Here is a 27,672-nt window from a genome sequence, read left to right as displayed (position 1 = left end):
AAGGGAAATTCATTACCTGCTTTTACCTGTTTAACACCAACATCTTATTTCTTGCATCAGGTCTTTAAAATTAATGTAGTGAACTTTTCAAGCCATACACAGCTTTAATAAACTATAAACTATCTGGCAACTTTGCCAAGAACCTACTGTGCATTCTGCCTACACTGCGGCTGACTTTAACATTTTGGTATGCGTTCTCTGACAGTAAACAACATAAAGTTGCAGGTGCAGTACTGCAGCAATGTATGTACATTTCAACTTTAAGCCTAGGAATTTGAGCCCAAGCGTCAGGGTATTTTTAATTGTCTGAAATAATAAATTTTAAATAAATTAACCTAGATGTGAAAGATCACGTCCTTTTTTATATCGTGATATATGTGATAGGTCTGAGACCATAATTGCATCCTGTCTAGAAAGCTTTATGTTAGGATGAGTGGTTATGGCACACAGGTACAAAGTACCAGGAAGAAAGATAGGCTGTTCTGCTGACTTTAGGTCTTTGTTTTCCCAGGGGGTGTACCAGGTGCCTTTTTCTATTTTTAAATAATACATTACTTGTAAAGAATTTGGGAACCAAAGTGGGAAGGCTTAGTAAAAATGTCACACAAAATGCTGTTAATTTACTAGAAGTAAGTTTTGTACAGAAGATAGAGAAATTTTCTTTGCATGGAAAGCTGAGATGAAAAAAAAGGAAGGCTGTATGCTGTCCCTAAACTGCTTAGTGAGTGAATGTTCCTATGCATGGCATTGCCAAAACTGGTATGTGTATCATATAAAATCACGTGTATCAGCAGCATGAAATCATGTAGGTTGGAAGGGACCACCGGGGCTCATCTAGTCCTACCTCCTGCTTGATGCAGATCTTGTTAGAGCCCAGGGCCACGTCCAGTGAGTTTTCCAGTATCTCCAAGGATGGTAATACTGCATTGTTTCTTGGCAACCTAGCCCAGAGTTTGACCATCCTCATGGCAGTTATTTCCTTATGTTGAATTACAACTTCCTGTAATTTAACTTGTATCCATTGCCACTTGTCATTTCACGGTGTGCCTCTGTGAGGATCCTTGTTTCATCTTTCTCACTCCCTCTCATTAAGCAGCTGCAGGCAGCGATAAGCTCTCCCCTCTGCCTGCTGTTTTCCAGGCTGTGCACACCAGCTCTCTCAGCTTCTTCTCGCACGTCTTGCTGATTGCCTTGGTGCCTCTGCTGACGTGCTCTACTCTTTCAGTGTCTTTCTTGAACTGGGGAGATCAGAGCTGGAGGCACTGCTCCTGATGCAGGCTCACAAGTGCCAGAAAGACGGGAATTATCAAATCCCTTGGTCTGCTGTCAGTGCTTCCGTTAGTACAGCTCAGGATGCTGCTGGCTTTCTTTGCTGCCAGGGCACACTGCTGGTTCACGATGAGCTTGTTGTCCACAGGAACCTCCAGGTTTTTTCCTTGCAAATAGGCTTGCTAGCCAGTTGGCCTTCCGCCTGTAATGTTGCATGGGGTTATTTCATCTCAGATGCAGGACTCTGCATCTAATGTATTGAATTACAATTATAGAATTCAATGTATTGGTTTGTAATTTTGTGCTAGCAAGAGCTAATAGCTTGGAGTTTGTCATTTGGGAAAGCAGTGGCGTGCTCTCTGAATAGTCTGAATAATACAGAATTGTACGTAATGACTTTCATTTGTGGATAATCGGTTTAACAAAACTTAAGCTAAAGCTGCTGCTATTTCAGGTGTGACCTGGGATAAAGAAATTACAGAAATCATAATAAATTGCCAAATAAGGTATAATTAGTTATTTCCAGAAAGGAGATCCTTTTTTTAGATTAACAATACTCCGTTTTTTTTTTTGTTCACATTTGTATGTAAAGTATAGGTAAGCTAATTTGGGAGCAAAGCCAATATGTTTTTTGGTTTATTCTGTTTATTGATCAAGTGAATATTTAACTTTTCTTGTTAGACTAAAATAATGTGGAATATGCTATTTAGAGAAAGCATTCAAATATACTTTATTCTGAGGATACTGGGACACTGATTAATACAAATCCGTATTGACATTGTATGATTAATGTTTTTCATACAATGGTTGTTCGTTACTAATATGCTTTCACACGAACATAAATTCTCAAACTAAAAGCTAACTGTAGCATTTTTGTATTTTTTGTCAATTTTTCTAATCAAAATATTTGATTATCTCATAAGAATTTTAAAATCATGTGAGTAATTTTGTAGTTGATAACAAGTGTGGGTTATTATTTTTTTTCTTGACAGTCGTAACAGAGGTAATTTTCTTTGTGTTGTTAGCAAAACCCCTCAGAGGTAATACCCATCTTTACTTATGTCTTTTCTGCTCTGTTAACTCATTTACTCTTTTTAAGAACCCTGGAATTTGTCCGAAATGTGTCTGGGAGAATGAATTCAACATATCCCTGTCCATGGTCTATTGCAGCTTTCTCAAAAGGGCTGCATGTCTGCAATGTTAGGAAAATCTGGTGTTGTAAATAAAGTCCCTGCGCTGAGGACTCTCAGCTAGGAGATATTACAGAGGAAACCAGCGTTTCTGGTGCTGCCTATGATTTTCAGAAGATGACCCCCTTTGTTAATGAGGCATGCAATCCTAACTTGGCATGGGTCAGAGGTAGGACGATCTTCTTGCAGGTGAAATGTCATTTGCCACATTTTGCAGAGTATTAGTCTGAACCTATATTTGGTTGGCACCTGTGCTCCAAAACTGGCATCCCACCTTGTGAGAAGGCAGAATGCCACTCTGACAGATGGGGAGGAATGCAGGCATGCCAGCAAACCAGTGTATTCATCAAGGGGTCACATTTCTCTCCAGGAATGTTGAAATACCGGTACATGCCGAGCTTCTGTATCTGAGGCACACGTGTTTCTTGGCAAGGACCAAGGTTCCTGCTGAATGTCTTGGCACCGTGCGTAAGGAAGCTTAGAGAATTTTCATGGCTTTCATAGGGTTTTTACACCATGGGAGCCTACATATAATTTCTGCTAAGAATGGCCCTACGAATGTAAACAGAAGAGGGAATATATTTTGCAAATTATTCTTTCTTATTAATAGATTAAGAACTGTTAAAACACTATCATAGCTTTCATGGATGATGATTCTTCTGATTAGTTAATGGTTGGTTTATCCTGGTCTGAGAGCAATAGAATGTGCAGTTTGGCAGTTGAACAAAGTGTGAATATCACAGCTTAAACTTCTACCGTTGCTTTTTCATACTGTGTTTTATTTTAACTTAAAAGTAAATTCTGGAATTCCTTCACACTTTTGTACTTCATCAAGATTTTTTTTTATGTGTTCCCCAGAATTATATAATGTATTAAAATTAACTCTAGGACATGCCTTTCTTTTGCTGAAAGTAATTCTGAATGGTTTATTTCAATGTTTTTACTTTTTTTTTAACCTCCAGAATTACTGTAAAGCTTTTCTATTTCATCCATTACAGCACAGTGTTTTTCACATTTGAATAGCTGCATCAACATGAATCCTTTATAAGGACCTTAAGGTCCTTATAACAAACTTTGCCAAGTCCCAGAATACAGAAGCTAATTCACATCCCAATACTCAGCTGCCTCATGAATAAAGGAGAGTCTGTGCCTGACACTTTGAAGCTGTAGCTGTTAAACCATACAGACTATTTACCTCAATAAATCATTATAAGAAACTAAGGTACAATTATACCCACAGAGAAATAGAATTCAAAACACTGATTTATGTGGTTCAGTGCCTGTTCCCTTTTCCATCATGTTTTGAATTTTATGCATGTTTGTCATCTTTGGCTGCTTCCATGTATCTTTAAACTAATGGGTCTTGCTTTTTTAACATTCCTCATTAGGTTTGTTATTTTACTTTGACATACAGACATGATTTGCACGCTGTACAAAGTTTTGCATTTAAAATTAACTATCTAATTTCTTCTGGTATAGAGCAAAAATGGAAAATGTGAGTAATTTGCTTGAACTAACGTATGCCCTTCTCTGGTTAATTTGTGATCATCTAAGCTGAAATTCCATATTATAAGAATTTTTTTGTGCTTATTTCTGGGATCTGGAAGAAGGCCGCTGTACAAAGGAATGTGTCGTCGTACTTTTAAGAACGTGCCTGCTAATCTAGAGGGTTATCATAAGGAGATGGAAGCCATATGAAGTTATATTTGCAGCTAGTTCCTCAATTTCTTTATCCCTTGAAGAGATAAAATGAGTCTATAAGATAAGTCTCTGAGTCTAGCTCAGAGGAAGGGGCAGCACTGAAGCTGACAAATAATTCCATACGAAATGGTAGAAGTAAGATAAATATATCTAGCAAGTGGAGTCAGAGACCAGCCACAGACCCAGCTAGGCCACCCAAGCCTTGCAGAGGATGAATGAGCTTGCAGTGTTGACCCGTATAGCAACAGAGCGAGGAGTGATTTAATAACCAATAAATGTTTCTTAATAAAACTTCAGAAAGATACAAGATATTTAAACGGAAATTTTAAACACGAATAATAGTAAACATACTGCAGTTCCAAAAGCTTTATGCCTTGCTAATAACTTTGAGAGCTGATGCTCATGTGGATCTAAACAATGCTGAATGCAGGTATATCACCCAATCTGCCTGATCCCACTGATTTGTTTGGGTTAGAGTAGCACTTGTCTCTGATAGTGAGAGGAAGTTATAAATCTGTTTTATTTCAGGTGTCATTTGTGACATGGAAGTTCTTAGACCACATGTAACATTCATATATCTTGTTAGAAAAGGTCTATCTGTTGAAGAGAAGTTTGAACATTTCAGACGACTTTAGCTTCAAAGCGGGCATTGGAAATTAGAGTGAGAAGTCTAAATTTTTGTTACCTTGTGAAATTTCATAAGAGCTTGAGTTGATATATGAATATACATATATGCTCTGTGTACAATGCTCATACTATACTTGTATACAGAGTATGAGTAATCAGAATATGAGTAATAATACACAATCTCTTGCATGCCCTCTGTCATTCACATGGCATCTAACTAATATCTAATACATCTAACTCTTACATTTATGTGTATTTTTGCCTCTCTGAATCTACAGGCATTTTGTGAGGAAATAATATAATCCCTGAAGATTTCCATATGTGAGCAACTGCTGTGCCAAAATGTTATCTATCCAAAACTGAAAACTCATAAAGGATATTCCATATCCTGTTGCCCAGTATTCTGGGAGTCCATGTCACCCTGCTTTTACAGACTCATAGCATTTCAAGGGTAAATTTTTCAAATTTAACAGATCTGTGGGTATAGCATTCTACTACGAAAAACTGTGGCCATGTAATGTGAGATCTCATGTACTAATCTAGACAGGGGGACGAAGTTTAGGAACCCTGAAGTAGAAAATCATGATAGGCATGTACCTCCAGGAAAATGAGATATGTTTACATTCATTACCAAGTGTGTTTTCACCTTGTTTTGGGAAGAAACATATCTGCAATGTCTATGCCAGTCTGCATCTTGGAAAATGTTGGCTGATTTCACGAGAATTTGGCAGTGGGGCAGACTCTTAAACTTCTTAAGTTTTTACAGGCTTCAGAAAAATTGGTGACTAGATAGAAACAGAGAGTGATCCAAAGTGTTCTCCTGTACCAGTAGGACTGAAGCACGAGTGCAGCAGTATCTCCAGCCAGTCAAGTGGCTTGTCTTTGTTTCTGCATGAGCCACCTGTTGTGTATTGCCCTGCTGAGTACCCAACTGCATTCCTTGTTGAAGGGCTGAAGGAAACCAGAGCTCATGGTATTACTCTGGTAAGAGGAAGTGGAGGGAGAGGTCACAGAAGATAGAAGCAGAACAGGGAAATTCACACGGTTGGACCCAGATGAACACGATAGAACACAAATCTACTGGTAGCCCCTCTATGAACATTTATGTTGCTTAGGGAGCGATTTGTTCATTAAAACTGTTTGCATCTTTTGAAATTCTGTTAATGAAACCACGTTTTATAGGGGCTTTGTAATACCTAAATATTCGTTTTTTCCTCTGTGATGGAGATTCCCGCTCAATTATGACAATAGTAATGTCATCAATGATTACAGTTTCTTATAAAATATTTCCATTAAGAAAATTTCAAATTATTAATGTTCCAATTTGCTACGTGGTAGCACTGGCACTGAACCGTAAAAACAAAGAACTATTATGTCTTGCACAATACTGAAATCTCATCATGAGTTTAAAGAAATTCTGGGACATTTTCAACACTTTCTGACATTTTGTATATTTACCAGGATTTATGGGTCCGGCTGACTTGACATCTTCAGTCTTTCAGTTTTCTAAGCAACAAATATAATTACATCGTGAATACTGTTTGAAAGCTTCCAAAGTTAGTGATTGTTTGCCATGTTAGCTGAAAACCCGTCTTGCCATTGGGATGATACAGAAACTCAGGAAACTGGTTCTGCCAGTACTCACGCCATTTTCTTTTCCGGTAGAGACTATTATACCGGGAACTTCCCATCAGCTCTAAAATGGTACACGTCAAAAATAATAGTGTTTTAGTTCTTAATGAAATCCCTTACCAAAATATCTAAGGAATACTTTCAGGTGTATGTTTTGGTCTAAATACGGGTTTTAAAGAAGTGTAAGTACTTTAGCTACATATTATCTTTATTGAAATAGTTGTGCAGGTGTAACCTGGATGTGGATGCAGCTGTGATAGTATGAAAGGGCCGTGTCTGTTTTCCATTAAATGAGGAATTTCACACATAAGGTAGAAAACAACCTTATGATCTCATCACAGTATAGGACCCGAGCTGATTAAATTGAGGCAGTATAAGTAAGCATTACTTTTTTATGTAGACAAGTCTTAAAAATGGCATGAGCACAGAATACACTTGAATAGTTTTCAGAACAGACTGTTAGTTGCAGCCCATCACACAAATGGGGAGAACAATTTTTAAACAAAGTTAATGAGTTATTGATGCAGCTCTGTATGTGCCAAGGAGACGTGTATGTGCTTGAGGTATGTCTCAAGAAAGTACCGTGAGTCTTAATCTCACATATCTGAACTGATTTGTTGACATTACCTAGCAAGAGTTTTTTAACAGCTAGCTTGCAAAAAGTAAACAATTAACGAAGTGTATCTTCTGCATTTTTTTCTAATCTTTTCTTTTAACAATAGATAACTTTCAGTCACCAAAACTTCAAGTTCAAACAAAAGTTCTTTGATTTTAGCAATGATTTTTCAGGATATCTAGGGATTATATATAATAGATAGTGTGTATAGCATGAGCAAACAAAGCATCAACAATAACCTTCTACCATGGTTTTATCTGGATGCACTGAATTACAAGGAAAACAGTTTTGGATCTTTTCCTAAGTCTTACGGATCACAGATTGCATGTTTAAAAGTAAAAAAGGAGTAGCCAGACAAAGAAAGAGAAACAACGTAAAAAACCTAAAGTTTGCATGAGTTACACTATGCTGAAATCCTGGCCTCAGATCAGTAAGGAATGCTTTATCTGACCCATATTGAAGGATTATATACTCAGCATTTTAGAGGATGTGTTTGAACAGCATTGACATCAAAACCTTCTGAAAACTCCAGGTGGATTACGAACAGTGTACTGTTTATATCTGTAAGAATAAGCAGCTGAAGAGTTGTTTCAGAGTCTTATCTGTGCTGCACTTTTGCAAGTGTGCTATGCTTATTTCTTAGGAAATAATTATTAATGAGCAATGGGGTGTTTATGTTGGTTGAGTGGTTAAGGTGTAAGGTCTCAAAAGGTCAGGGTTTCCCTTGCAAGTACAGACATCCTTTGTGCATGCGATAAATCAAGTCCTCATTCTATAGCTCTGTTTCTCTATACGTACAGTAGAGATGGTACTTGCAGCGTGTGATGGGATATTACTTATATTTGAAAAGTGCATGCAAGTAGTTTTAAAGATACAGTATAGCTGCTTTAGGTGTTGCGGTTTGAAAAATATTTTAGAGAGGGCAAAGCTACACTTCCAAAAAAGTAGTCTTGGAAAAACAAGTAACTGTATCTTTCAAGAATCTATGCTTGGTGAGTCTGAAAACCACATAGAGGGCATTTCATTTAAGCAGTTGTAACTTAGATGTAACTGATCTCCACACTTTAAACTATTTAAACAAGCTTGTTTTGCTGTGAAGAACGTCAGAGATGCTGAACACCTCAATGCAACAGCTATTTATTTCAGGGTGGGGGGAGTTATGTAACATTTTCGGACACCTGGAAAAGTGTTTAATAGAACACCTCTTACCATATATTCTGGGATCTGAGTAAGGGAATAGATCCAAATGTGCACAGAAGACACAAACACACACACTCACACAAAATCAACCAGTACAGAAACAGAAGGAAAGGGAAGTGACTGTAATGATTGCACTGTATCTCCCACATTATAAACTCAGGGAAAAGCTTAATGGTAGATTTAGAAGACAGTCATACAGAACAGCCTTTCAGAGTCCACACTTTGTCCTATCAGTTATTTTAATAGTTTCAACCTTACTGGTGCCCAGCTGTCTTTAAACATGGAGAAATTTGGATGGCGGGTGGGGAGGAAGGGATGACAGCAGCTGGGCTTTTAAGAATCAATTTGAATAAAGAGTACTTGTTATCTCTTTGATATTTAGGAGGAAAACGTTGTTGCATATTGAAAAAAATAATAACACTGTGTTAGATACTTTTAGCAAGCTACCTATATTATGCCTAAAATTGGTTTTCTGTTTATTTTCATGACAAACGAAATTGCAGAGAGTCTGCCAGTGGCAGCAAACTAGTTAACACAAATCAGGAGAACTGTGGACTAGAGAAAGTAAAAATGAACAGCAGTGGGTCTGCTGTAATAACACTCCTTTTGTTTGACAAGTTTATGCACTTTATTTCAAACGTTTGATTTCTGTATGTAAATGAACATTCAGAGTATTCTTGAGCACCACAGAGAAATAGGATATTTAGCTCTGCTTTACAGTGATGGGACTTTTTCAATGTCCAGATTTCATCAAGTTTATGTCAGAATAAATGAAAATTTTCTGTTTTGAGGACTGATAAATTTCAAGCACCTTTCACTTGTGATCAGTCTTTATCGGGTCATTTATTAGCATGTCTGCTGCTGTGTAAGGGGAGCTGACTTGGAACTGTTTATTGTTCTGCTGATGCCTTTAGGCAACAAAGCCAACAAAATCTTGGCTGGATAACATAAAGAACAAAATCTTGGGTGGATAACATAAAGAACAAAACATGTAATTTGGTGATAGACAAATTCCAACACTGGGTAAATATGATTGAGGAAATACAGTATAAGAACAAGAATAGGTTAAATCTAAAACAAAGTCTTACCCCTTTGGCTGAAGGCTTGTTCTGAATTGCAGCAGGTATGGCTCTGCAAAGTCCTTCAGGGATCAGTGCCTCTGGTACTACAGACAGCTCAACAGAGTAATTTGTTTGCTGTACAGCATTCCCGTTATTTTAATCTAACGTTTTGTGAATACCTGACCCCAATGGCAGTTTGATGACTGGTGGGTGATACTCATGCATGTTTGAAGCAGATTAAGGGTGTTGGTCAGAGATTACAACATGGAGACAAGAAGTGAAGCTTTTCCTAAAGCGGTGCTGTGGCGTGGCGTTGAACCTGGGAGCGGGCTTTCATTTCCATATTTCCATGAGCGTTTTGACTTTCTGTGAGAATACTGCACTACCGATCGCTTTTACTTTGACTTTCATAAAACTAGTAGCTTCTGCCATGAAAGCAAGAAGTAGGATTAGAGAAATAGCAAAGGACAGAGAGCACTGGCCCAGATGTATCAGAGAGGTTATAAAGCACTCAGCTTTTCGGTGCTGTGCAGCCCCTCTTCCCTCTTTTTATAACAGGCACTAATTTCACTTGTAAGGGCCTACGGTGCTTGGCATTGTTTTTACTTATGCAGGTACTAAGATGATAAATTTTAAAACATTTGAGCCGAAGATATATCTTTTATTCCTTCAGGCTGAAGAAAAAAATTTAGTTTATGTGATTGGATTACATTACAAATTTGCTGAAGAAAGTTTTTGATTGTTCGTTTTTTAATATATACATATAGTAAAACTCATGACTGTGTATTTTCTGAAGGGAAGCCTGAATGAACTGCTCACTAATAGGTAATGAGCGTGGTCAAATAAGGAATTGCTTTCTTCTTTCAAAATGTTTTGATTTCATCCAGAAGTACACACGTGTATCTGTCTATACACTCTAAATGTACTTGTCTTCCTGTGTCTCCATGAATATAAATATACATACATTCACGTTCTTAATGTTGTGTGCACATATGCATAATCTTGTGCAATAATTTAATGGAATTTTATAAATTCTATGTTATGTAATTCTTGTTAGGTGAATGGCTAAGCTAAGAACTAAGAACATAATGAGATGGGATTAATGCTAACAATTAATTTCCCTAGTCACACTTATGTGATTTCATTCTAAGATGGCAAAGGAAACTTCATGTAATAGTTTCTTCCTTTACTCACTAGATGAAAACTTGTTACTACAAACATTCTTCTATACACATTGAGTGAAAGCAAGATGCTAGTAGCAAGTAAGGGACAAGCTCACATTGTGGTTTTGACAGATGCTGCTCCAGCCTGGCTCTTTTAGCTTGTTCGTGAGTAGGTTTTACTTTGAAGTGCGTAGGTGTCCTAAATATTTTATTTATCTTGATTTGAGTTTTAATAATACCTAAGACCTTCAGAAAGGCAAGGAAAGCCATATGTATGGAGATACCAATGAAGGAGTTAGAGGTGCTAGAGAAAAATGTGAGATCTGGTGTAATTTTTAGCTCTACTATGGTCTTTCTATGTGACTGTGCAGCATTTTCTTACTCTCTCTTTGCCCCGCAGTCTGTATTTTCATTTGTGTGTTACGTCCTTCCCTCAAAACTTCTGCTCCGGATAGAATCCATAGAATCTCCTTCTTACTGTGTATCTTTTGTCAGTGTAAGCATGGCCTGGTATAATGGGATAATCATTTGTGAGTTGGGGTTTCTGCTCTCTGGTAATTTTGTAAACTTGCTAAAATGACTGAATTTATTATGTAGGAGACATAAAAATGCAATTTGAATGTTCAACTGTTGAGCATTTGAACATAGATAACAGTCTCAGATATTTAATGAAGGTCATTCCTAATTTTTGATGGTGGTTTTGTTGTTTGTAACTTACACTGTTCTTGGACAGCAATATAATTCATTTCTTTTCATTCATAATGAAACTGTAATAGCTGCAATATTACTAAAGAAACAATTGTTTTTGAAATACCTTGTATTTTTGATGGTGAAAAGTAGGTAAGGAATTTCAAATTTAAGATTACTGATTACTGACTTTGAAGTATGTTATGCTATATTGAAGTAAATGAAAATTGAAACAAGTAAGGCGAATATTATTGTGTAGCTTCTTTCTGCAATCCTGTTTAATGACATCTCTGTGTGCAATAGACGCTTTGAAGCAAGAGAGAAAGTAATTGATAGTGAAACTGTTTGCTTGATTTATTGACCAACTTTCCAACTCTAGTTCATAAACTTCTGGCCAGAAAAATTACTTTATTTTTTTTCCCCAGTAAATGCTAATATAATAAAGCATGGTGCCTACCAGAATTATGTATATGAGATATTTTTACATGCTATGAGAAGCAGATTGGAACCATAACGATTTCCATTTTAACATGTAAAAATGCAACTTACCTTAAAATTGTGAGATACCAAAAGACAATCCGTAGCTACCAGTAATTTAATTAAGAATTCTGAACTTCAAGTGTTCAGACTTACAGTTCTTGAGAAATGCACAGTGCATATGTGACTTGAAAGTACTTTTAATAGTTGTGCAGGGAAAGATTCTCAAGCCTAGTATAGGACAGCATGCCTGGAAAGTGAACTTTCAGTGTGGAATATTTTTTAAGTTTACACTTAACCAATAAGTAACCTAGTTCATATTCTTGCATTGTAATTAGTTGACTTCTGCATCTTGGTGGCCATTCAGAAAGGAAGAATTTGTGTTTCTCTTTGTTGTCTAGGGATTTAGCCTGTTCTGTGTCTTTCCACAGGATAATTTAAATTTTGAGAGTGAGTTGAACATGACTTCAGTCTCTTTGAAAATAAATAAATAAATAAATACAACCCCAATATCCAATGTCCTGTCATGTTGATTATCTACTTTACAGGTTTCTTTTGTAAGGCAGTTTATACTTGCTGCATTGGTAGGCATTTGCAGACCTTAACTTTACTGTGTTGTTGTTTGTTTTATGAGTTCTTTTTTTTAGGAATTGCCTTTTTTTCTGTACCAAAATGATTAATCAAGAAACAACAAGCTTCTTTAGGGTATTGCAGGAGATGAGTGACAATCTAGCAGAGTTTATAAGATCACTGATTCACCCATGAATTCTCCTAATAACTCCCATGCAATAAGGAGGATATTTGATGTCATGAACTCATCCCAGAAGGAGATCAGTGATCTCTCCTGACTAGTACTAATCTTTTTAAATTTTACGTAGGAAACACGTTATGCTTTTGGAATACTATGTGTGATCTACTAATTTAGGGTGATTATTTCATAATCATGTTATGGTAATGTTTTCTGTATGTGTATCATAATTCAGTGTGATGGTAGGAATGTGAAGAAGTATGCCAGATTGGATAATCCTGTGCTACACAGCATGGGGAATTGCAAAACGTTGCCTGAGCAACAACTGTGGAGGCACCAGCCCCAGGGTTTCCTCGGTGGTATGCGCTTGTATACCAACAGGCTGATTAAAAGAGCTAGAACTCTGTGATGATTGACTTAGACAAGAATTATATTTTATATGTTAAAATACTGTAGATAGGAAAGGCATTCTATGGTTCTTATATCTCATTTCTGTGTTTTACTGTCTTTCTGCCATTAAGATGAAACTATGCACTTTTTCTTTTTAAACAAATGAAAAAGGACTGTCCTGTCTCTATGACAAATTCCCTAAGGAAAAATCTAATTAAAGCTGATCTAATCTAATTCAACCACTAGGTGTGGTTGAAACCTTGCTCTGTGCTCATACAGGCAGTTTGAGCTCAACTGACATGAACTACTTGGCAAAATTGAATTTGGTTTTAAGGATTCCTACCAAAACTCGATAAAGAAAACAGACCAGAAGGGGGATGGGATTTACAGGTGTTTTTACAATCATGTCATTAAAGCCCGTGTTTCATTTCCCCAGATTCAGATATACTATCCTACTCTCCTGATTGCTATGTATTTTCCCTTTCCAGGATGTTTTCTGCTTGCTAACCAAAATAAGAATAGGTAAGTAAATATCCAAATTGGATTAAATCAACTAAACTTTGTTTTTATGGCCAGCAATCAAAGCTTCAGAAGCCTGATTCCTTTCCTTTCCTCACCTCCTCACAACAGCTGTACACAGCACTGGGGAAAGTCCCACATTAAAAGGTTTCTGAGAAACTTTTATTTCTAGAAAACTAGAATCCTAGAATTGTCTGTTTCTGAAAACAGAGTGATTGCATGTGAATTGCTTCTGATCCCTTTTCTCTTTGAATTCCCTCAAAAGCTCTTTCCCAGCTTTTCCCCTTGACATATCATTTTGTACCCTTTCCTTGCTATTCTCTGCTGCTGTCCTCCAGAAGCAGGCATTTTGATCCCATCTTGTGTTCAAATGTTTTACTATTAAAGTACCTTGCTGCTCATACTGAACTTTCTGAAGTCTTTCTGTGCTCTTGCATCATTTATACATGGTTGATAATTCCTAAGTTTTCAGGAAAGGATCTAGAACATTTGTACTTCAGTAAAAGAAAACACTACAGCAGTGGTAGCGCAAACGTGTATGTAAATATTACTTTATCCTACTTAGATTTAGATATATGTTTGCTAGTTAATGTGTATTCTTAGCACCAGAGATTACACAATATGAAGTGTCGCTGTTGTCTGTTCAGTCCTTCGTTATGGGCACTCTTGAAAAGTCACATGGTCATTATCAATTTTTTAATCTTTTCATCTGTTTTCCTCTAAATCAGTGATAGTTTTAGCTTCCTTCCAACTAGTCCAGGCTGCAGATAGACAAACTAAACCTAGTAATATCTTTTTATTTACTTATGTACTTTGCGCACATAAACTGCTCAAATATCTCAGTGGTCTGAGTCAGTCTCTCTGCAGCTGGCTTACTGATCTAATCAAAGTTAATTTCAAATAGACGATTCTCTTTCAGATATTAACATGCCAACCCTTTATAGTCTCCCTTCAGTTTTTGTTAATTGGCAGTTTCCAAAGCTTTAAAAAAATGGATCCTGTGCAGGCATTTTTATATTTTTCCTAGCATTGCTACTGTAACCATCATAGGAGACTTTTCTTCTTTTATGTATAGTGTGAATGCCTTATTAGAAATCTTTTTGTTGTTAATTTTATTTCTCTTTGCGTAAAGATTTTTCTACCTTCTTTTAAATTCAGTCTACCGTTATTTGACCATGTCTTACACAGTTGTCCTTAAAACTTAAGCTAGGGTCAATTTGTTTGTTCTGAAAACCTGTATATCCTCAAGTGACAAAAGATTTGCATTTTTGAGGAATGCTGGATGGCAAAGTTAACATGCCTGCATAGAGAAAAGAAGTTCAGTCTACAGCACTGTTAATTCTGGCCCAATGCTGACTTCTGGTTTGCTCAGTCTCAGACTTTTCCAGTCTCTACCTTATCTTCTCATCTCAATGATGACCACATTGCAAACATTTATTTGTTTTAGTTGTCTAAAAAAATACATGGAATAATATGTTTTATAATGATATGGGGTCCTGCGAACTAAAAATAATGCTTTCAGAAGCCAGTGCTAGTGTGTTCCTGTCAGCCCAAAAATACACTGTGAAGGCTTGGAAAGTGGAAATTCACTCAAAAGTGTGGTCTGTATAGCTCCAGTACTCAAGTCAGGAATGATTGTCCTTGCCTATTACATTCTACAGAAACTATGCTACGGAACTTTAAGACCATGGTGGGTATTTTTTTTCTTGCTTCTGTCTCATTCAGTGTGCAAGTACGGTTCTTTATTTTATTCCTTGTTTTTCTTTGGCATCTTGGTGATTTAAACTCTATATGCGTACTCATTCTATCACAGTGTTTTCAAAGAAAGTGCAGAGGTTTTAGAGGAAGCTTGTAAGTGGTCTGGCTGGCTCTGGCTCCAGGTCCATCACAGCTGGAGTTGATCTAAGTCTGGGCTGCCTTGTCCTCTCTTCTATTGCCTCTGGCTCTGTGTTTCCACCTTCTCCACTGTGCTGGCACTAGCTTTTGTGTGATCATTCTGTGAATTGCTCCTCAGAGAAGATCTGGTTGAGAAGTTTTTTGTTTGGTTGTGCATTTATTTAAAAAAAAAAACAAAACAACACTTATGTGGGGTTAGATTCCAGACAAATCACCTCCCTGAACTGGCTCCTGCACACTTGTGTGGGAGTTAGTGCTGATGCAAGGGAAAGAAGAGAAATGCTTAGTTGGTAGAGAAAGGATGGGAGGCAAGACTATGTTAACTGAACGTTTGTCTGTTCAATGTGCCGCAGGATCACACAGTTCCGCTCTCTCCTTTAAGCTAAAAGCAGTGACATGATCTCTGTACCAACATCCATTCACTCTCTATCTCCTCTTGTGCCAGCAGTAGCTTTTGTGTAGCTGCTTTCAAATCACAACAGCTTCTCTTCCACAATCCAGATCTGTTTCTTTAAACTGACTTAATATTGCTGCTGGTAGCGTGGGTGGAGCCATGAAGGTAAATTGTTTGATGTCAGCCATCAAGCCACATAAAGTAACCATGGAACTGCAGCTTGTGAAGTATAGTTATTAGATTTTTCAAATTAAACCAATTTGCTTAGCCTTGATGTCACTTTTAAGAAGGTTTTTCTTGAATGAAATATTACTTCCCCTATCTCTTCCTTCAACACATGATTTCCAGTCTTTTTGCAGACACCTATAGGTCTGTGTCAATATACAGGCCAGATCTAGCGTGTTTCATATTCCAGAACATGATCATGTGTTTGTATTCACCCATATGTATACCAATTTGTATTTAAATGGAAAAATGAGAAAGCAATACAGTTAGATAAGAAATGCTCTGAAAGGTTTTCACATAAGAATAATTTCATATGCTTACCTGAATTGTGCATCTACTCATAGGGGAGGATTAGGCAGATCTACATGCAGTGTAAATGATCGGTGTTCCTTTAGTATTTTGCATAATTGAAAGTCTACCACGTGGTTCACATTCTAGTCACACAAAGCAGGAGAATTACAAAAGGTAAATGCTGAATCTAGTCAAGGGTTGCAATAGTCATGCAAGACAGAATTCATCTCTCCTACTTAAATCACTAAAATATAGGTATTTTGCTTAAATTAGTAGTTTCTTCAGTCAGGAGAAAGGGATAGGCCAGACAGTGGGCAGTTTTTCTTTTCTAGATAGTTAATTATGGGCAGAGCAGGGCAATTCTGAAACATACTATGGAGATGGCATTCTGTATTTATGTATTTGATTTTAATGGAATTCTACACTATTAGACTCAACAGCTACCCTTACAAGGGCAGCTCCAAAAGTAATGCCTCCTATTTTGTTATGTTGACCACAAGGTCAGGAGTGGATGTTGGTGGTATAGCAGTAGAGGCTGAACCTTCCTGCTAATGTTCCATTATATTTTGTTGCTGTATGCCAGATGGCAGCAGAGGGGCAGTCTGACAGAATAGCATCTGACATGGAAGTGCAAATGAAGCAAAGGTTGGAAAAAATGACTCCCACTGGCATTCATCAACATTTGCTGAATGTTTCTGGAGATCAACCAGTGGACGTGAGCACAGGGAGGCAGTTGGTGGTGCATTTCAGCAGCAGTGACAGTGGGTCACCTCCACTGGTGCAGATTTTTATGAGCGTGTCATGAAGGCTGTTGTTCATTGCTGGTGAAAATGCATAGCTCATGGTGGTGACAATGTTGAAAAATAGTGTTTTGTAGCTGAGACTTTGCTCTGTCAAATAGTGTTATTGTGCTCTTTGTATCTGTTGTAATTTCACTGGAAATAAATAGGAGGCATTACTTTCAGAATGACCTGCATAATTTCCTGAACTCGTATGAGTTATCATTGAGCCCTGATTTTAGATTGTCACATGCACAAATTTTCTTCCCCCTTAAGCGTAGAAAAGCTTTGCAAGACTGGCAGCTTTTTCTGTGTTAAGAAACTTCAATTATTTCATCAACTTATCAGTTACTCTTTCTACAGACAGAATAACATCCATTCTAAAGAAGCTATGAATGATAGAAGTGATGGTGATTTGATCCAGAAAGAATTTTAAGCGAGCATTTGAGAAAGCACATTCTCTCCGATATTTTCATTTAAAAAAATCGAAACATAGTGTTGGAAATTTCATTATGGATTGGAAATAGCTTAGTTATTGAACACAGGGCTGTTTATTTTGTCCAGTGAGTATGTTGACGAAACTTTGGTAAATTCTGGAAGAAAAAAAAAATTACAAATGGTGTAAAGATCTTCTGGCTATTAATAATATAACATCCTCAGCGTAACTGTACTAGAGACATTGTCTCCAAATCTTAAGGAGTAGCATCTTAAGGGCAAGAGTCTAAATCTGAATGTAAGTATAAAAGCTGGAAAAGACTGAACGTATGCTATTTCCCACCAGCACAATATTAAATGCAATTATTTTCTTTCTGCTAAAATCTTGAATGTATCTTGCAACACAACCTCAAAGAGTCCCCTGCTGCTGTTGATTATAGTGAATCCCACTTCCTGCCACCCAGTAAGTCTTTGCAATTTTCTCTTTTTCGCCACCCTGTGGAGATAAATAATGTATATTAATGTGAAAATATCAACAGTAAAATCCCTTAATATTCTCCACAAAATAAAACTTCTCTCTAAATCAAAGGATTCCTATCTTTCATTAATTTTTTTGAGCAAAAAGAAACGAGTTCCTCATGTAAAGGCTTTGAAAAGTTTGAATCCCACTCTTAGAAAACAAGCGTGCCAAATACTCTGTGAGAGAGTTGGGGTTTTTAGAATCTGAAGTTCAAGAATTTAAAAAAAAAAAAAAAGATTCAGTATGGTATACTACATTTAGAGCACTTATTTTATTCTTCTCCTATCTTTCTCTTTCATTAAATAGGCCTTGATGAATTATTCTTTGACATAGAACCTTAGGAAGTGTAGTAGAATATTTTTTTGTTATTCCTTTGGAACTGCTACGTGTGCTGAACATGGCGGTTATGCAGGATATTTTACAGAATGTTCATCACATGTGGCCACAGTAGATGTGTATGCATTCAAATATAACATGTTGCTAATTCTATAGTCAACTCCGCCTAATTTTTACATTAAAAAAATAACAATTTATCCTTGCAATTACGAGTTCTGGAAAGGAAATGCAAAAGCAGAACCCGTGACACCTGGAAAATATCTTCGGATTTCAATACTTGATTGAAAAATTACTATACTAAAGAAGCTAATAACTTCTGTAAGAGGTGGGGATTTGGAGGCGGTGGCAGTGACCATAGTGTTTTCCTTTTGCTCATCATAATTTTATTTTAAATTCCAGCTTCTTTGAGCAAGAGCTTCCTATGCTGAAGGCTGTGAACCTTTCCATTTTTATTATTATTTTTTTAAAATCAAAATGTTCAACTTGGGCATGCCTTTCTGTTGCATAAATTACAAAGCTAATTGTAACATGTTAAGAACAGGAAAGGGGGAGGAAAAAAACCAACAACAAAAACCATAAGAACAGAATCCTTAGTCACAGATATTTTAGATGTTTAAGAAGAAAACCCTAACTAGTCCCTATTATTAGAATACCATGAAATTAAAATAACGCCAAAATACTGTGAGGCAAATTGTGCCTCCCTCCTCTCGGGTTGTGGCAGGCAAGAATTCAAGGACTCAGCCAGGAGGCTAATTTCTGTGGGAGGAGGGGAGTAAGAAGGGAGGATACCTTTTGTGTCTCTGAGCTTAGGAAGCTGGCACCAGAAAACATAGGGAGTTATGATATGGGTTGTATTAGCTGTTGTGGTGCTTGGCATGAGTGCAATACCAGCACAAGCTGTTTCTGACTGAGATAGACGTTGCTTCCTTTTTTTGTTCTTATCTCCCCTATCGAATACCAGCTGCTGAGAAGGTATTTTCCCCACGGTGTTTTTTGAAAGGTACACAAAATATTTTCAGTAGTGCCTTGCTGTTAGATTTCTGTGTAAATAATGTTATTTGTAATTTGTGTAAAAATCCATCCAGATCAGGAAGACTGTTTGCTACTTTCTGCCTCAATTCTATAAACGTTTATATGCGTGTTTAGTTTTAACCAGGAGCAGTCCCTGTTCGGCTGAAGTGTAGTATGGCTGTATCTGCAAGTTGGGAACTTGATCTGCTTTGCGTATATATGTTTTATATACGTAGCATAATTTTACTCCTAGAGAGTAGCCTGTAGATTGGGAACCAAGTTTTTTAAGAGCCCATCAAAGAAATTAAATCTGGCCAACTAACATAAATTAAATATTTTTATACTTTAGTGCCATATATTCATTCATAACTGAGCAAATAATAGAATAACATAAGCACTAACAGAGGTTAGAATTTATTCGGTGTCTGAGGTAAGAAAAACAAAACCAGCTTGGATGGTGGTAACACATGGGTGATTTATGAGTATCTTTTATAACTAAAACTAAAGTTTTTTAAAATTATTTTACATGACACAAAGAGGTTTTTGTTTGTTTTGAAAACGTAGGTATGATAAGATAGCCAAAATCCTTAACGTCAAGTTGGCTATGCATCCTCGTGCTTCTACCAGACCACTATAATAGTGAAATGCAGAGTCCTGCTACTGTGTGTGACATAGGTCTTCAAGGATTTGAAGCCTGAACCTCATTACTAACTTGCATGGGTATTTTTACACATTATCTATTCAATCAACTTAGTTCCTGATACTGCAGAAGTTTATATGCCTGGAATTATACAGAGTGAAGAATTCTATTAGAGTAAATGGGACTGCTACAAATGTGTGAAGTGAAACGTGCACGTGAGTCTTTGCAGAGCTGGGACTTCTAATGGGAATCTCGTTATGCATAAATATAATTAACGTGAGGAGTCTTTTATGGATTATGTCTTCCAACAATCTCACTCCATGTAGAAAAACAGATAAGAAGATGAAAAGTCCAGAAAGGGTAGGCCCCAGCTTTTCTGAAACATATGCCTGCATCCGATATAAGCAGATAGGGATCTGTCTAAAAGGAGCTTGAGGCATGCATGAGGCATGCATTCTTTGCTTTTTTTTTTTTTTTTTTTTTTTTTGCTCAAGTGACTTGGTGTAAGTGACTTGTTCAAAAACACTGTAGGTTTGTAGCACAGCCAGGAATAGAACTCACATCTCCTGACTCACAGTTAGAGACCAGACTTCTCAAATTTATGTGACAAGTCGATTTGCCATATTTCTATGTGAGAGCAATTCATATTGTTGCTACTTTCCAGTGTTCCATATATTTTTTTTATACGATCACATTCAATAAAGGTGTAGAATTGAATATGATCTTATCCTGTAGAGCTGCAGAGCATCTGGCTTATACAGACAAATGGTTTCCCACCAAAAAGGAAAACTTGGAACTGTAGATTTTTAATGCACAGATCTTGTGCTTTTGCAGTGTTAAGAAGTCCTTGTTGTTCTGAATGTGCATTATGAGTATATTGTACACAGTCCTGGTATGCAAATGTGTAGCATTCAGAGAAGTGAAATAATTCTGTGTTATTATTATCTTTGTAAATTGCATCTTAAGAGTTTGTTGAGGACTTTATGACGGCAGTTTTCTATAGTCACAGCCATACAGCGCAAAGTGTTTCTTTCATTATTAACAATAACTGAGCCAATGAAAATGCTTTTAAATATACACCAGACAAGCAGTTATCCAGCTCTTCCTTCTTACCATCCACAAACCATCTTTTAGCATCTTATAAACCAGCATGTAAAATAGCTTTGTAAACATCTGCTTTTCATTGTTAATTGTCAGGGAAAACTAGAGATTTAAATGCTGCTTTTGTAGCGTTCCTTAATCCTATCAGAAAGGCTAGCTCTAGATGTTTCTCCTCTCTCACTGCAGATAGTTTCTTCAGGCTGTTTTTTCTTTTTTGTTGTTTTAATCCTTCCCCCCCCCAGGTTTAGTTTTGTTTTGAATATTGATAGTTTCTATTTACTTACAAACAGCTTGTTTCATGTCTCACTTTGAAAGGTCTTGCGTATTCTAATCTGCATAGCATCTCAGTAAATTTAAACAAAATACATTATGTAATTATTGATTATCATGTAAAAAGGGCTGAAAACCTACATTTTTTTTTCACTAGGATGTGCTCAGTATTTTTTTTCGTATATAAACTATTGGATTAGGTATCATATCATATACACAGTGTGAAAACAAGAGTATATGCTGATGCTGTCATATAACGGCAAAAAGAAAGAAGTAAATTTTAAACTGCTAAAAAACAATTCTGATTTTTTTTTTTTAAACACTGCCTTTATTTTAGTTAGCTTTTCTGTTTTAATAATCAAGTCATTAATGTCAGTTGAGTGTGTCTGGGAATAATTTACCTAAAGTAGCATTCATAATACACAGTAGCTGCATTCTACAGGAAAAATAAATCTATTCATGTTACATTTCCTACCTTTAAAGCTTCTTTTTTTGTTATTGTATTATGGTTCTGGATTTGTAACAATTTTGAATTTTTGCTTCTTACACAAAGGGACCATTCATGATTTAAAACTATTATATATTATATTTCTTAAACAGGAATAAATCCTTTTTTAACATATTTTGTCCAAATCTGCTTCACTGGGAAATAATACTATTTTCAGACACAATCTCAATTTTTCTGTCTTTCGTCTTTTGAACTTCTGTGCTTTTGAAGTGAAAGTCTACTTAACTTGTTTCTCCAACCATGTGTTGGATTATAGTTTTAACAGTAATTTAGAATTCTTCCTGCTTTGTTAATTAAATAATAATTGGAGGGTACCGTTACTTGCTTGTATTTTTTATTCCTGCTTTTCTGTATTTACTTCCATAACTTCTCAAAAGATTTGTTACACAGACCTCAGCATCACTGCATGTAAAATTAATTGAAATGACATATTGTCGCAGTTTCTATGACAACCATATCATGATGCCGATGCTCTCAAAAATTTATAAACTGCAATTTCAACTATGCTAATACCACCGGGCAGAGTTAACATTTATTTACCTAATATTCTTATTAGAATTAAGCTTTCAGTACTTGATTAAAAAAACCTGAGAACAAGGTGTATTTCAGTATTTTCCATTTGCTTGATGTTGGTGTTTTTATAAAGGAGTTCAAATTGTTATGGGAATGTTTTTTAAAACCTAACTGTGATACACAATGTTGATAAAGAGCTCATGACAAAGAAAACATATATCGTCAGTCACAAACTTCTAAATTCAGCGTCCTAGAATAACAGCTGCGGTGTAATTTGCTGTAACTGATTTGCAGATAGTCTTGTTTTGCTAGGGAATATTGAGAGCCCACATATTCCTATTTCTTTTGCCCTAGATCCTAAAGCTCAAATGTTTGCGACACAAGTACCGATGCACTTATACAAGTAAAGTCACAAGAATGAGAGTCTGCATGACCAGACACAGAACTATAAACCTACTTACAGTATCTACTTAAGTTACCGCCTTATTTTATTGTAAATGCTAAAAAGCTTTTGCCTGGTAATGTGAATTATTTTTTCCATATTAAATACATACCTTCAGTATAGTCATGCCATTCCATCAATCTGCAGGCTTTTAGAAGTTAGCTGATTTTAGCAGTTTGACAGGGAACTCTATTACTCAAGCAACACTCACATTGGAATCAATGAGTGTTTTAGTTGAGTAAAAAATTTAGGACCAATGTAAGATGCCTTATTCAAGTTACTTCATAATTACAGATTGCAATGACTTAAAAAATAGTGAGTTTTGCTCTCAAAACATACTTATTTTATTCAGTATAACTTGCACTTATTAAAAAAGTGTGTTTTATAGTCCAAATTCATGATTCTCATGTATAAGACTTATTGATCATTGATTCAAATAGGAAATAAAACACCTTGATCTTCCAGTCATTTGTCTTAGGAAGATTCCAAAGCAGTCGAGTCACATTTACTGTACTTCAGTCTTAAATTTGATATTATGCTGGGGAGAAAAATCATATAAATGAATGTTCAAATATGTTGAGATCATGTCGCATTTTAGTTTTTAACAGTCTGAACACTTTCAGCAGTTCCTACCCAATGTTCCCGGTTCAGTAAGCTATATTAAAACACTCTTTGAAAGATTTATACAGTGATTTGCTTTTTAGCTAACTTTGGTGCAAGAAGTTACTACTGCCTGTTTTAGTTAGAAATCGTGAAGTGTTCTTAGGGGTGATCAAAGGGAGGAGGTGGCCATGCCACCCTTGCAGTGTGCCGTGGTATGTATAACCCTCATGCAGAATGGGGCAGGCCAAAATGGCTTTGTACCCCCAGAGCTCTTTGTAGACATTTTCATCTTTGGTATTGATATTTTCTGAACAGTTCATCCATTTTGGCATCATTGTTTTAATCTTCTTAACAAGAAGCATGCACTGTACATGCACAGGATTTGAGCTTGTGAGTGGAACAACTGGCAATGGCTTAGGCCAGACTCTCACGAACTCACAGGAACATCTTGAAAACATTGCATTTTAAAAGTGCACAGCAGTAGTAATATAAAATACAAAATCATTGGCTATCCTGAGTATTACTTTTATTTCTGTTCACGTGTCACATGTATATGGCTTAGTGGCAATGCATTTGTTTGTAATGTGGGCCAGTCCCCAGGTCAAAGACAGCTTTGTGTATTTATTTTGGCCTTTGGGGTTTTTTGGTTTTTACGTAGTATCTTGTTTGTAGTGTGGTAGTTAGGTCAGGAACTTTAAAAATAGTGCTTTGTTGTCAGGATTTTTTTTTTTTTGATGCATGAAACAAAAATAAACTGATAGAATAAATATAGTGTTATAATATAGAGTTTATACATATACAGTTGAATTACATCGCACACTGTCAGAATGGGACATGGCCGGTAAGAAAAAGAAGAGCACTGTAATGGGCTGATAAACCCTTACAGACATCCGCAGGGGATTGCCATGACAGTGTTCAGCAAAGGTTTTTCCCTAACTCAGGTTCTAGGGAAAACTGTTCAGTAGCCAGCATGGTTGTATCAGTGACCTCTGATTTACCCTGGGCTGTCATATAAAACAGTACTAGCGTGGGCTAGAAGGAGTCTTTAGCACGTATTTCCTCCCAGCTCCTCAAACAGGGGGAGTATAGCCATGCCAGTACTTGTGTGCCCCTTCCCTTGTGCAAAGCACACTCAGCTGTCCCTGAGGCTGAGGCTGGTGGTGCAGCAGTGTGGGAGGGGGCCCACAGGTGTGTGCGCAAGGAAGCGGGGCTGTGGGATGGATGGCTGCTGTGTCTCCTACATGGCTCCGGCTTGCTGATGAAAATGGACGTTTGAAATAATTGTTCATCTTGGACTGCTTTTTCATACATTAACTGTGTTCTGTGATCACCCTATTATACAGAGATGGCCGTAGAAAAACGATCAAGTTGACAATGAGACAAAACCAGGTGATAGCTGAGATATCCAGAATGGGAAGAGCATTTCATTGGAAGTCCCTGTACCTTCCACAATTAGTTGCACACCTGTTTCTTTTTTTTTTCACTCTATACCTGTGCAGTATCAGGTATTCAATCTTAGTATAATTTCTAATCATGGCCAAATGTAATTACTTTTTTTGTATTATTACTAGTTGGAGCTTCTTATTAGCACTCTCGTGATTCATTTGCAGAACTTACTCTGCCAATGCAACTCGTAGCCAAGAGCTCAGTGACTTCAGCTTTGCTGGCCCAGTTAGTGCCCTGCTGGTGATGGGACACCTGGGCATGATGAATGCTTTCCGGTGGATGGGGGAGAGCATCAATCCTACCAGCTGCTGAGAGTCCCTGGGCAGGACACCTTCCCGGCCCAGGGCTTTTTGTGAGAGCAGGGCTGGGAGCGGCGGTACATGATGATATGCTGTGCTCCCATCGAACAGCACCCGCCTCCCGCTGCTGCTCCCTTGCTATAGCTTCCTTGTGCCTAGAGCGTGCCCAGGAAACTCCCTGTGTTGAGCCTTGCCCGCAACTTGAAGCAGCGTCACTCCACGTGCTGCTTGTGGGTCTAACAGCTTAGTCTTATTTATTTATTTTTTAATTTGCCTTCTATTAAACGAATCGAGTGTAGATTATTAACCTAGCCTGTGATTTGAAATCCCCAGGAAGACTTGCGAAGCTAAACCTCGGGGAAAGCCCGGGCAATGCGAACGGCCTGCGTGTGCCCGGGGACGGGAGCGGACCGTGCAAGGCAGCGGCAACGGCAGCGCGGCCCGGACCTCTCGGGTTGTTGCGGGGCAGCGGGAGGCCAGGGGGCAGCGGGACGGCCGGGGCTGCTTCTAGCTGACCGGGAATCGCGTGGGGCCGCTCCTTTCCGCCAAGAGGCAGGCGGGCAGGGAATACGCTTGATTTTTTTTTTTCTTCGCTGTGTGCTTTTCCACTTCCAAGCCTTCAATTCCGCCCTTCTTTCCCTCACCAGCGTGTCCGTGTGCGAGCGGGGGCCCGGGCGCCGGTCCCACGGCGGAGCTTCCCGGCCCCGCGCCCGCCGGCAGCGGATTCTTCGATGACTTTCGCGCTGCCGCTACCGCTGTTTGTTTTGCTTTGCGAAGTGCTAATCCGAGAGCTCCTTGGCAGGCGGCTGCTCTCGCTGCTTTATACGCGCCGGCCTCACGGTGGCGTTTTAAGCACGTAAACAAAGCCCGAGTGAGCGGAGAGGCAAGAGTGTTTTCTAGTTTACCTTTATTAGAATAACAGTTCCGTTAATGTTTTGGATAAATCAAAACTGCCTATTAAAGCGGTTCGAGTACAGGAGCTGCGCGATGCTCTACGTCAGTGGAAGGTGTTTGAATCGTCCCGGCCGGCACAAAGCCGCGCTGAATTACAGCACACTGTGTCAGCGTCACGGTGCGGTCTCACCTGGGGTTGTTTTTCTTCCCCTTCTCTCTCTCCTCCCCTAGCCTCCCAGAAGTTTACAAAGAATGCGATTGAAAGTGCAAAGCAGCAGATACCGACGTTAAACTCCGGCTTGATTTCAGTATAACGATTTCAGTATAACGATCTGAGACACGGCCCCGTGCCGCCGCCCTCATTAATACAGAAGCATGCCCCTGGGACCTGAGTCACCCGGAGAGAATAAACACAATATAGAGTCATCTTACCTCCGAGCCGAGAGCGCACCGTTAGAGGTAGGAGAGGGAGAAGTGCGGCCCTCCTCCGGCCCGGCCGCTCTGTCGCGGGGCTCCGGCAGCGCTGCTGCTGCCGCCCGCCCAGCTGGGATCCGCTCCCCAGCGCGCTCCCCCCGCCCCCGGCAGGCAGTCCCCAAACTCAGCCCAGCGCGAATCCACGAGTCAGGGGCAGCGTTTCGAGTCAATCCTCGCCGCTGCGAATCCCCCGTGGCTTCTCTCCGCCAAAGCGTGGAACAAAATTGCCTCTTAGCCTGAGTTTTTGTCAGGCGTTATTGGCGATCTAGCAGGTAAGGCGGCTGCTGGCTGCCAGCGATTCCCACTGCACTTGCAGAGAGCGGCAGAAGCCGGTGGGAGCGTGGTCTGCTCTTCGTTAGGGAGGGGGGAACGGACCCTGGAGGTGATGCAGTGAAACACTTCGACTTCCTCGCATTGTGTTTGTCACAGATCACGGGCGCTCCGCTTCTGTAACATTCACTTCAAGCATTCTCAAACCCAACCGGAATAAGTTCTGATCCTCCCCTTTAGTTTACATTGGGGTTGTCAAAGGATTAAATACGTGAAACTTTATTTGACCGTGGAGTTTACAGACCCTGGGATCCCTGCGCGCTCTGGCCTTATTCTAATTCTATAGCGGTAATTACCCTTCGTTTCTTTAAGTGCAGTAGATTTAGTGCCTTAGAGACTATGCACAGTTTGATTGAATTATTCATTTTTTTTTCTTTGGTGTAGACTGCATCTGGGGACTGATGTGACGTGTAGATTTTTTTTTTTTTTTTTCAGGAACAAAGGGAATGTGGAAATGAAAGAGAGAGGGAGAGAGAGGCTGGCAGATGTGATGAGATGCGGTGAAGGTGTATCCAGCTTGGCACTCCCACTCCTCTCTTCTCCTCTCATTGCAGCCCTGGGTGACTCTCAGGCTAACACAAACAGCTTTTCTTCCGCAGCCTGCCCTCTGTCACTGTAAGTACAACAGCCTTCTCTTATCAGCATGCAAATTCCAGCCACTCACTACCTTAGCCTGGTGTTTGCACTTTAGATTTACAGAGGGGACCTTTAAAATGAACTTTCCGAGACAGGAAGGGGTTTTCATGTCAAACTTGCTTTTATTTTTCTTTGTAAAAGTTTATGTGGTTTTCCCTTTTTCTCCCCCCCCCCCTTTTTTTTTTTTTTTTTTTTTTTTTTTTTGAACGAGGGTGTGAAGTGGGGAGATTGTGAGATTGTTGCTGCGGCTTTTTCCTTCACCGTGAGGGTGATGCACAGTTTCAAGTGAAATTAAAGCCTCCTTGTACCCGCTTCTGCCAGGACAATACATTGTGTTGACAGATGACGC

At 38.4% G+C, this 27,672-nt stretch overlaps 1 protein-coding gene across 5 annotated transcripts in view; it reads left to right on the top strand.

Moving 5' to 3' along the window:
- The window catches only part of SOX6 (SRY-box 6), a 410,347-nt gene that overhangs the window by 6,559 nt on the left and 376,116 nt on the right, over positions 1-27,672 (top strand). For 4 of the 5 annotated variants that reach the window (XM_021401613.1, XM_021401609.1, XM_021401610.1 and 1 more), the window contains 2 exons: positions 26,115-26,342; positions 27,123-27,302. The gene's annotated coding sequence lies outside the window, so the exon portion shown is untranslated. The remainder of the gene's footprint in view (positions 1-26,114; positions 26,343-27,122; positions 27,303-27,672) is intronic. The other variant, XM_021401611.1, reaches the window with a different exon arrangement.

Source organism: Numida meleagris, chromosome 6 (assembly GCF_002078875.1).
Source record: "Numida meleagris isolate 19003 breed g44 Domestic line chromosome 6, NumMel1.0, whole genome shotgun sequence".
Lineage (NCBI taxonomy): Eukaryota > Metazoa > Chordata > Aves > Galliformes > Numididae > Numida > Numida meleagris.
The sequence above is the reverse complement of the archived record's forward strand: the minus strand, read 5'-3'. Positions and strand labels throughout refer to the sequence as shown.